This window comes from Sinocyclocheilus rhinocerous, unplaced genomic scaffold, assembly GCF_001515625.1.
Source record: "Sinocyclocheilus rhinocerous isolate Xijiao unplaced genomic scaffold, SAMN03320098_v1.1 scaffold153, whole genome shotgun sequence".
Taxonomy (NCBI): domain Eukaryota; kingdom Metazoa; phylum Chordata; class Actinopteri; order Cypriniformes; family Cyprinidae; genus Sinocyclocheilus; species Sinocyclocheilus rhinocerous.
In genome coordinates, this window is record NW_015660878.1 from 3,074,372 (window position 1) to 3,086,708 (window position 12,337).

The 12,337-nt window shown below is 36.4% G+C and overlaps 1 long non-coding RNA gene across 1 annotated transcript; it reads right to left on the bottom strand.

The window, feature by feature from the left end:
• Positions 1 to 10,384: 10,384 nt before the first annotated feature.
• On the bottom strand, positions 10,385 to 11,705 carry LOC107725672 (uncharacterized). The gene is made up of 2 exons (XR_001638147.1): positions 11,011 to 11,705; positions 10,385 to 10,852 (listed from the first exon to the last, which is right to left on the bottom strand). It is a non-coding gene; the product is annotated as an uncharacterized LOC107725672 (long non-coding RNA).
• Between the last annotated feature and the right edge of the window lie 632 nt (positions 11,706 to 12,337).

Genomic DNA, 12,337 nt, shown 5'->3' on the forward strand with positions numbered 1-12,337 from the left:
GTAGGAGCTCAGGAATGAGTAATCAGCTGAGAGATCTGAACCGTCACTTTCACTGAGGCCCGACTGACGCACGCTGGCTGCAGTTTGCCGGAGCTGTGTGTGCTGTGGGCCGGAGCCGCGCACTGGGTAATTACGTAGAGGTTAACGAGGCTGACTTCTCTAACGAGATATGAATCACACCGCATACAGATACTCGGAGGTCTGCGTTAGGGCTATTTATACTTGATTTTCCCTTCAACATGAGCATTAGACGAACACTGCCAGTTTGCCCATTCTAAGGTTGCGATCTTGAAAACTCTGACATTTCTCCTAATTTTCAGTCATGGCGCATTTAGAGCACAAATGAAAAGGCTATTTATTTTTGACATTTACATTTATTTATTTAGCAGACCCTTTAATGCAAAGAAACTTTTAAATGAGGAATGCTGCAACGCAAGTGATTCATCCCAAGGAAACAGAACCACAGAATTGCTGCATGCTGCAATACAAAAGATACACATTTTAAATAAATAAATAAATAAAATAATATGCTCAAAAAGTATATATATATATATATATATATATATATATATATATAATTTTCAGTATGCATATACTGTATATATTTATATATGAAAACAAATCATGAAAAATAATTATATATTTTTTGCTTCTGTGTGTGTGTATGATCACTTGGAATAGACATGGGTCTGTTTAAAGGAATAGTTCACCCAACACTGAAACTTTACTCTCCGGTCATCCAAGATGTAAATGAGTTTGTTTTTTCATCAGAACAGATTTGGAGAAATTTAGCATTACATCACTTGTTCAGCGATGGATCCTCTGCAGTGAATGGGTGCCGTCAGAATGAGAGTCCAAACAGCTGATAAAAACATCACAATAATCCACAAGTAATTCACCTGACTCCAGTTAATAAATTAAAGTCTTGTGAAGCGAAAAGCTTGCTTTCTCCATTGAAAAAGTCATCTTGTCCGAATCAGGAGAGAAATATGCACAGATCAAGCAGTCAGTCAGTCAGTCAGTCAGTCAGAACCAGTGGTAAACAAATGTATTGGTGGATTTTGATGTGACAACAGGGGACAGACATTTTCACTGGAGGAAGTGGTATTTTGGATTTTAGACTCATATAAGCGATTTTTAAAAGTTTAATGTCTTGATGGTTTTGTTTCTTACAAACACACAGCTTTTCTCTTCACAAGATGATAACTGATGGACTGGAGTTGTGTGGATTACGGTGATATTTTTATCAGCTGATGGCACCCATTCACTGCAGAGGATCCTTTGATAAGCAAGCGATGCTACATTTCTCCAAATCTGTTTCAATAAAGAAACAAATTAATCTACATCTTGTACGACCTGAGGGGGAATAAATTTTCATTTTCGAGCGAATTATCCCTTACTCATAAATATGAGCAAGCAACTCTAATGATGCAAACACAAACAGCATCACACAAAAAACCCACAAAAAGGTCAAAATAAAACAAGCCTCATCCTCAATCCATGACATCTTCCTCCTTACACAGGAGCAAACACAGAATAGCAAACAAAATGTGTCATGACTCTTCCATTTGCCGAAGTACAGAGACGGATCAAAGATCCAAGTCATGGACGCATTACTGAGAGTCATCTGGTTTGAACTGATCAACAGCCAGCTACTGTCTGTCTCTCAACAAAGTGCTGTTTTTAGACCTTCTACGACTTGGGTGGATTTTGTTTTGTTTCTAAGAAGGGAACAGCAGAGTGTGCATGCAAGAAGATGTGCTGGAGAGAGGTGAGCAGCAGTGGAAGACAAATGTGCCAGTGTTTGAATCACATTAGTGTGTTTATAAGGTGTTAGACTCAAGTGCGACTTCTCACTCTGATTAGCAATGATGACGAATATTTGTATGACGAGTGTCTTGGCTTTCACACAGAATTACATAACAGCACTAAGAGGAGGTACGTACATGCAGTCATTGACTTGAAATAGAACATGAGCATCAACCCAAGGTGGAAGAATATCAAAGCGGAGGACACACCTACCCTAAACGAACATTGACGTAATGCCAAGTGTCACTCTCTTTTTTGTTAAATGAACTTCAAATTAAATGTTAAATGTAACATTTATTTTTAAAATGTATTTATTTTATTGATGTGATTTATATTTGCTTTATTTAATTTACTTTTTAAAATGTATTTTTAATATTAATGTCAAATTCTTAAATTATTTTTAAGAATAAAATTATAGAATTAAACCCAAAATGTGACCTACCTATTTACAGACAAATCTTTAAAAAAATAAAAATAATAATAATAATAATAATAGTACACTGAGGGTATGCAGACACCTCCTTCTTTGCATGTAGGTAAAAAGTATGCAGCTCATATCTACATGAATTGAGATGGATCAAAATATCCAAAAATACCCCAAAATTTTGTTTCAATAACTTTGTTCAAACCAGCAACAAAATCTGCATCACAAACTGCTGCTTCTTTGGTTCAAATCACACTAAAAAACGTTTGTCAGGCTGGTCTGTAGACACACTCGCACAGTGAGGTCCTCTCATCTCATTTCACCTTCTCATTCAACAATTTGGTGGCACTACACAAAGAATTCTAAAGAAAACTGTTCATGATTTTATAAACAGAGCAATGTCTTTTGCTGAACAGTAGGACCCTTGTCTGTGCTCTTTCAACTCTCTAAAAGGCTTTATGCGATCGGATGACATGCACATTCCAGGTTTGGGCCAGGTTACACTACACAAGGACAAATCAATGAGAGTGATGTGATGTTTCCATGCAATGAGCGCGCAAAAACTAAACTTAAAAACATTAGTTTTGTGCATTCTTTAGGTTTTATAGCTATGAAATTGATACATGTGAAAGGTATAGTTCACCCAAAAATGAAAAGTCTCATGTCATTACAAATCTGTCTGTCAAGCTCCTAAAATACAAAAAGCACTATAAAGTAGTCCATATGACTTTTGCACTATATAATACGTTTTTTAAAGTCACACAACAGCTTTGTGTGAGAAACAGACTGATATTTTAGTCATTATTCACTGATAAGATTCACCTCAGCTACAGGTACACTAAATGTTCAAAAGATTGGAGTCGGTAATATTTTTGAAAGAGATCTCATATGCTCATTATGGTTGCATTTATTTGATCAAAAATACAGTAAAAACAGTAATATTGTTAATTATTATTACAGCCTAAAATAACTGTTTTCTATTTTATGTTTTTAAATATAATTTATAATTATATTTTAAAATATAAAAAAATAAAGTATAAAATATATAAATTTAAATATAAAAATATAATATTTCTGTGATGACAAAGCTGAATTTTCAGCAGCCATTACTCCAGTCTTCAGTGTCACATGATCCTTCAGAAATCATTCTAAAATGCTGTTTTAGTGCTCAAGATTTTTTATTATTAATTATTTTATTATTAATTTTATTATTTATATTTATTATTCATTTTATTATTACGTTTTATTTATTTATTGTTATTAATGTTGAAATTATTTTTAATCAACATTTTAGGGTTGTTTGATGAATAGAAAGTTAAACAGAACAGTATTTATTTAAAAAATATATATTTTCTTTGTTTTCACTGTCACTTTTGAACAATTTAATGCATCTTTGCTAAATAAATATCAATTTCTTTATAGGAAAAAAAAACAAATACTGACCCCAGACTTTTAAATGGTGGTTTACTAAACATTTTCATAGAATATTTACTTAAATTTCAGTCTTTTTCATCATATAACTTCAGAAGACTCAAAATATAGCAAACATCATACAGACTACTTTTATAGTGCAATTTTTGTCCTTTTTGGAGCTTGACAGCCTGTTCACTATGAAATGTCATTGTATGGAAATGATCTATATGAAAATTTTATACAAATTATTTTTGCATTCCACCGAAATAACAGTGAGTAAACAATGACAAGCTTTCATTTTTTGGGGAACTATACCTTTAATTTAAGAAAGAGTGCAGACTGTAGAGTTGTAAGTTGGTTTAGTGGGTCAGTTCCTCTCTGCGTTTGTGCTCTCAGGTCTCTCACAGGTGAACTGTACCAGGTTTGGATTCTGAGTCCTTGACACAGTTAGCCGACCGCATTAGTGTCCGATTCCTCCTTGCCAAGCTGTCTCCTTGATGATGACGGAGCAGGGGCCAATCGCATCTCTTCCACCTCGTCTCCTGGGTGGTGAGAGAGGAAATGGAGAATACAGGAAGATAAGTTGAGGGGCCACTTTGGCATTTAGGGGGACCAAAATAGATGTGACACACAACAGCTCTGCAACTGCCCAGTTAGACTAATGAGGCGAGGTTGAAGGAGAGGGATGCTCCCGGAGGTGCGCACGCTCACGTCAAAGCCCCTGCCCCCTTCACCCGTGGCCTATTTCCCCTACAGAAATTCATTAAAAGGGTCACAGAGTAGAAGGCGCCACAGACTCTGAACATGGGGTGAAAGGTCCTGGTTGACCATTGACTTTTGGTGTGCTAGGACCCTCCCCACACACCTCACCCTCCTCCACACCTGTTTCCAGGTACATCAGTGACAGTAAATATATTTACCCTACCAGTCAAACATCTGTGATCCTTCAGGAATCATTCAAATATACAGATTTAGTGCAAAATAAAATAAAATATTATTATCCATGTTGTAAACAGTTGTGATGCTTATCATGCTTCATATTTTTAAACAAAATTGTGATACTAGGAAGTTAATATTTTTATTTAACAAGGGTACAATAAAATGATCAAAAGTGACAGTAAAAGACATTAATAATGTTGAAAAAGATTTATATATATTTTCCTGGTTTCCACAAAAATATGTAGCAGCACAATTGTTTTCAACAATGATAATAAGAAGAACCATTTGTTAATAATTGAGCACCAATTAAGCATATTAGAATGATTTTTGAATGGTCATGTGACCCTGAAAGCTGCAGTAAAGGCCTGTTCACACCAAGAACGATAACTATAAAGTGAACTATAGTAGTCAACATTTGAAGTGGATCAAAAAATTTCATCAAAGTTGTCCTAAAACCAAAACAATACCCGTTATTGTCTTAGGACAACTTTGATGAACTTTTTTGATCCACTTCAAATGTTGAATACAGTATAACAATACCTATATTAGCGTACACACCAACACACCATTTTGTTCTGTTTATTTTAAGTGTGTGCTGCAGTTGAAGTCGTCTGCTGCTTTAAATGCTTGGATGGATTCTGATTGTCTGTCAACATCAATGTTTTTAACGTTCAACAGCTGGAAAAAAAAACATTATAAAGTGATTCCAACAATATTGCTTGTTTCCAACAATTGGTGGCTTATTAAAAAATGGTAAACTGCTTTATGATGTGGGTCTAACCTGTATTTATAATGGCAGTATGGCATTCCAAATTCAGCATAAATCTTGCAAGACTCCAGTTATAATACATGCAAAATAGATACTTCAGATTGCTGTGCATATTGTGGAAATGATCATATAGCCATATCATAACATAATTGTCACGTTTACCCTTGCATTTCTTTCCTTCTGTAAACTAACATGAGGAACAGAGCTCCCTTTTTTCCAGTTGCATCTGTCACATGAAATAATGTTGAATGAACATCAAAAAAAATTTCAATGCTCAATTTCAATGCAAACTTGACACAACGGTTGTTAGCTGAGTCATCACAGCTAACATTTAAAGCAACATAGATCAAATGCTTAGTGTGGTATTATTACGGATGTTGAAAAGTACAGCAGGAAGAAACCAAGCAGCTGGTTTGCGTTTATCAAGTCTGATCAAACTTACAAGGACATGACTGCATGACATTTCTGTGACCTTTTCTTTCGGCCGAACAGAGTCCACTCCGTGAGTGTGTCCAACCACAATGCCACAGGCACCTGTCTCTTCCTGTCTCTGTGAAGGTCAAAGTGCTGTTTTCTCTGTCTATAGACATGCATATTTTATGAATACCGGGCATTATTTAAGCAATATTTAAACTAATCAATTTTGATATTTACTTTCCCTAACCAGCCCCAACCAGTTCCAGCAATGACAATTCAGCTCAGTGTCAATTATTTATTAATTCAACATGAACTTCGCAAATTAAATTAATTTACCATTTAAATGAACTGCAGAAAGTAAATTGATGTGATTAAACTGACTTAAAAATTGCGTTGCATTTTAAGTACAAGCAGTACAAGCATGCGCGAGCAGCAATTTTTGTGGTTGTTGTTGTGGTTTTGTTTTAAGTGTACAAAATAGAAAGAAAAGCAAAAGGGAAGCATATTTCTTCCTGGGGTCTTACCTTTATCTTTTTGTACAGAACTCGTGCTTTCTGAGGGCGGAAAGCTGGTCAGTTCGTCCAGCACCAAACAGCTGATTCACACATAGCCTATTTTTCCATGTTCTCATAACATCTGCCAAAACAGTAAGACAAATTGCTAACCTGAGGTGAGAAATGCAAAGTTGGAAAACAATACAATGGCGTGATTAGAAAATCCCAGTGGGTAACTGATGTTGAAAAGACTTCAAATTGACATCAAATTTCACATCAAAATACAGGACAAATATACAAATCAAACTGATGTAAAAAAAACTTGACATGACGTTGATTTGATGTAAACTGAACGTCAAACATATTGGCCTACGTATACATTAAACCAATTTCAGTGTGGGATTAACTTCCTATTTTTACCCAATTAACACTGGAAGAAACAGCAGTCCAAACTGAATTAAAAATTATGTTACAGCATCTTGATCTTTTATACAATAGTTCAATAAACTGTTAATATTGTTAAGCTTACATTTTAGACACAATATTGCCATTTACTTTGTCCTTTGTGGCTCCGCCAACGAAAATGTTTTTAAACAAAACCACAGCGAACCAAACGTCTCCGAGCAAAACATAATTGTGACGTTCCTAAATGAATCAGTGATTTGAACAAATCGGTTCAATGATTCAAAGACTCATTCACTTGCGTCACCTAATGGCTTAATATGTATGTTAACTTGTAAGCAGAAAGAGCCACTAAATAACTCTCACCATAATGCACAGACTGACAGCCTGTATATATTTTATTTATTTATGTATTCTTTTAAAGAAAAGGGACATTTACAATCAATTTGATAAATGGTTTGCATTGAGTCGTCAATCTTCAGACTAATTTAAATTTTTTGGTATCATTAATGGAATGAAGTAAACTCCACTTCCATTAAAAACTGGCCTTGATGAAACAGGCAGTGAATCAGAGTGTTTTTGTACCGGATTACATAATTTCGAAAAAAAAAAATATATATATATCTTTATAAACCCACAGGTTTTATGTGAAAGAAATGGACGGGAATCATTAAGTTCAAGAAAGATGACGGCCTATTTAGTTTACATTTAGTTTAAAATCCCATGAAGCTCAGGCCAGCATGACTTAGCCAACCTACAACCTTATCTCACCTAAATGAAGCGTACCATTCCCTCAAATCAGGTAAGATTATATACAGTATATATATTCTAAATGGGTGCACCTGCACTTTCAAATAGGAGCTTATCCTGGTAACTTTTCTTGTCTGTCTAAAACGGGAGAAAATCGGTATGATGGATGACAAAGGGACAGGCCCTCCCATGAGACCAGGCTGGTGACTAATCAATAGACTGCCAGTGAGGCCTGGCTGGAGGGCTCCATATCAATCATAATGCACAAGCCTTGTATTCTGCCGTCATTTCATTGACAGCACACAGCAGGCCAGGGACGAGTTGTCTCATCTATTACTTTTGGCAGATGGACCATGGGGCAACTGAGCTGACACTAAGGACTGTCAGTGTGGGAGAAACACTCACCATAAAATGGAAAAAAAAAAGACTGAAACAAAGTTTGGCCTATTAAAGTCCAGAGTGAGTTGAGAAACATGGAGAAATAGAGACAGACCTTGTCTTGTGTGGGTTCCTTCAACCCTTCCATTGACAAAGAGGTGTGTGTCCTCAATCCTCATCTTTTTTGTAATTTAAGAGGTTTGTCCTGCCTGAGTCTCCTCCATTGCTTCATGCCCCTCACAAACAGATGCCATGCACTGTAATCTAAATGTGGCACTAGGATTATCAACACATTGCTCTTGTCAGCCTTCCTTGAAGTACTGCTTACAAAAGACTGCCCTGGTGGGCCTTACTCTACTGTGGCACTTTAGGGCCACCTGGTGTTGAAAACCAGTTAGGAAATTGCACCTGTTTGCCACATGGGTTTTTTGAAACCGCCTTGTGCCAAAAACAGAGCTGTGGGGTGAGGAAGGGAACAAGGTGTTCCTGTGCTCAAAACAATCATGTCAAGACAGTCAATTAGCAGAAGTGCTGATCCGCAGCTTTTTTACATTTCATTTGATGAAGTGCTTTGTGCGCCTATTTAAAACCCACATATTGCTCTGTCCAATAGTATATTTGTCAGGAAACAAATGTTTTGATTCTAGAATAGCTTGTATGAATCTAACAAGGCGCTTGAAACAGTGATTTCAACCCATGCTGACTCAACGTCACACATTTCTTGCTGATTTTCCAAAACATATTCAAACCATGTTTCACTCTATTACAAAAGTGCTTTTGGAATTTTTTTTTGGCAGTCATTTGTCTAAACTGAAACTGCGGTCATGATTATGGTCAGATGAATATTCTGGGCTCAATAGAACTTTAAAACTCAGCTGGCAGCATATTGATCATCAACATAAACCCTTTTTTAAAAAAAGCAAAAATTAAAACTAAAGTCATAATTTCAAACAAATACATTAATTCTTATGTTAAACTTTGCATAAAGGCCACCCTAAGGATTTATAAAAAATTACTATCGAGTCTATTGAGGTGCCTCAAGTGTCAAATACTACATTCTTGTGAGTTTTTGTTGATGAGACTTTGAGTTGGAGGGAACAAGCTGATTACGTGAGAAAAAAAACCAAAAAATCATAGGCCTATATCTACTGGTAGGAGGGTTAGGCATCTTGTTACTACAGTGTCTTCTTACGCTTTACTATAGTTTAATTTATACGTATCTTCCATATTGTAATATAGTTTGGGCGAGTACTTTTCCTACTGCTCTTTCAAAAAAAAAAAAAAAAAAAAAAAAAAAATTCCTTCAGAGGCGTTTTATTAGGATTGCAACCCGATAAAATGCATATACTTCATCTGCTTCTTCATTGTACTTCATCTCAGGTTCTTACTATTTATGATATTAATATTTTTCAAATATGTGTTTATGTATAAAATATATTCAAGTGAGGGTAACATTCCAGAGCAATTTAGAACGTGTATTTTAAAGAACATTCACAGGTGTCACTTAACTCGTCATTTTTCACATTTTCATCTTCCTAAAGTTCTCATTTGTAGAGGTCTTTAATATAGCCTCTTTATGTTATAAAAACGTATAAAGGATCATTTTAGTGCTTTGTAATTGTTTTTTAATGCATTTTATGTACCACATAAGGTTTGTTTTGGAGTATATTAAAACAGTGCGGAATATGAATTGTACTTTTGTTTTATTGTATTCATTTTATTCTTGTGCAATAAATAAATTAAAAATATATTAGATTTGCAAAGCTGTTTAAGTAATTTTCAGTTGTTTTAGGATTGAGTGCACTCCCTGCTAAAACTAGCTGGTTATTGGGGAGTTTTGACCTCTTCTTTAGCTGGTCAAAGCTATAACTAACTTGACAAGCTACATTCAGTTTAAGTCAACCACCCAGCGTAGGCTGGCTTTTTTTAAACTCCCCAAGCAAGTAGTAGTAAAATTGTATAATTTAACTCCAAAAATATCAAACAATACTTATTAATACAACATGGAGCATTTCATCATTACCCGATCAGCTCCAATCCCTGTGTGTAAATTCAAGGAACAAAGTCTCATTTATGCTAAATTCTGACCCTAAAAGAAAAACAGAAACACTCCTACTTAACGATTATGCATTATCTGTTCTCACCTGAACAAGTTACCCATTTTCTACTCCATTGTTCTTCAGCAGCAGTCCTCAAGCTCCATGGGCCCAAATTGTGCAAGACAACAACTCAAACAATACTTCTAAAAAAAAACATCTCATTTTAAAACTTACAAACTAATTGTGACTTCAAAAGTACAGCATGTATAAAAACGGTAGACAATAGACAAGAAATATCTGCTAGCACATTCTATATCTTTCATTTTATTATTAAGGTCATCTAGCAGCACCCAGCTGAAAATCACTGTTCTATGCATTCTTGGTCTATGAAAACCAGGAGTTCATACGGTGTGAGGCCTTCTTGTGCCAACTTTATAAAACTTAAGCTTCCTTGAAAATATCAGGTTATGTAGTGTATTTGCAAGGATTTGATTGATACTGGTAAATAATCATATCGGAATGCAGTGTATATAAATGTTTAATAAACACAAAACAAAAGAACATGAAAGTCAGATGTAACTTAATTAAATTTTAATAGTTAATGCAATCAATATTTACAAAAGTTCTCACAAAGTAGATCATATCACATGAGTTGTAGCTCTGAGTGCACTTGTGTAGATTTACATTCAAACAGTTACCCAGCAGCGATGAGCAGGCTTTCCCAAGGCTCTGGGTGGGTTGCACAGACAGCTGAGATCCACCGAGGAGGATCAGCAACCTGTAAAAGTCTCCCAAAACACATGCATCCGTTGGCAGAACAATGCATGCACATTTCTCAGTAATTACACTGCGACAGCACGCTACTGCAGCGCTCTTACACCGCGTACACAAAGGGTGGAGCGAGTTTACCTGCTGGCCACGTGATGGTGGCCGTACTGGGAGCGGTGCGTGGTGTACACGTCATCACGCAGCCGAGACGCAGGGCGTTCCGCCTCCCTGAGTTGGAGTCTGCGCAATGCTGTGAGAACAAGGAGAGCCGACAAATGAAACCATATTCAACTCGTAACATGCAACTCAAAAGCATTGTGTTGGACGCCTTGGCTTCAATAAACATTGTCTGATACGATTTCATATTTTTACAGGGCTAACAATGAAAGCACTGACATTTTCACGCACATATTACTGTCTATGGGTCCACAGCTGCCCAGTCGTCTCGTTCCGACGAAATCAAGTTAGGTTTCGGAAACGCGTCAGATTTCATTCCCGAAGAACACGTTCTCGAAGTCTCTCTGTTGGAAGTCCAAAAATCTGTCGTAATCAGAGTCCGACATTGAGAAAACGCTCTCATCAGATGGGACATTACTCTGTGTTGAGAAATCATGGCTTACATCACAAACATCTAATCGGTCAGCGTACACCAGGTCCATTAAATATTGCGTTGTGTTTCTTGGTGCCATGGCTACAGATGGTACGTAACTTTGATTCCCCGTAACGTTAGCTGCACCGTCGACACGGTCCGGACTCAGCTGTGGTCTCTTGGCCGACCAAACGCGGACCTTTCGCCTCCTTTCTCCCATATTTGCGCGCTGAAAAGTCCTCCTCTTTGATTTTGACCACTTTTTCTTGTGATCAGGCGCGGCCTTCATGTCCTTCTGGTAGTTTCCTGTCATTGTCGTCAATTCAAGACACATTACCAAAAAAAGCAGTCTTTGGTTGCCCAAAAGTAAATGATTAAAAAAACAATCATGTAGTGGTTGAAACGGAACAACAAAACAAGCTTTTGAGCTCCCACAACAGAGACAAGCTCCAACTACTTACTCCCCAACGATCGAAACAAAAACGTGGCTAAGGAACGTGTGTCTCACGTACTTAAGGAACTTGCGGAAGTGACGTTTTTCGCTTCCAGCGAATCAGCTTTCATCTCGTCTTATTCGGCGGTGTTGAGTGGCGCTCTGATATGAAAACTTAGTGCCCCGTTAGCAACTGTTGGTCCTTTTCAGCAAAACATATTCAAGTATAAAGAAAAACAATCGGGAACTTTATAAACAAACTTACAAAAAATAAAATAGGTATACAAGCAAGCCTTTTCACATGTTAATAGGCCTAGACTACTGAATATCGCCAAAACTGAAAAGGACAATATCCGTTAGTCAATCACGAATTGTTTATTTACAGATTAAAATGCTTGGTTTGACATAACCATCAAACAATTTTGCATATTTCATATGATATAAAACTCCAAAACAGCATGAAATGACACTGATGGTCACCGCCTGATAGACTAGGGCCGTTCACACAGAACACGATTTTGTATTTCACGGCACTGCTTTTCTTTGTTTTTCTGGCTGAGATGGTTGACCGATATCTCATAAAGTAGGCTAGCATTCTAAAGAAATGTCACAATATAAATGAAATATATTATAATTATTATTAAGTTCTGAAATTAAAAGTTGTTCCCCTTTAAAAAAGTGTCTCTAGATCTTCTTTTTTTCCCCGTATTCTC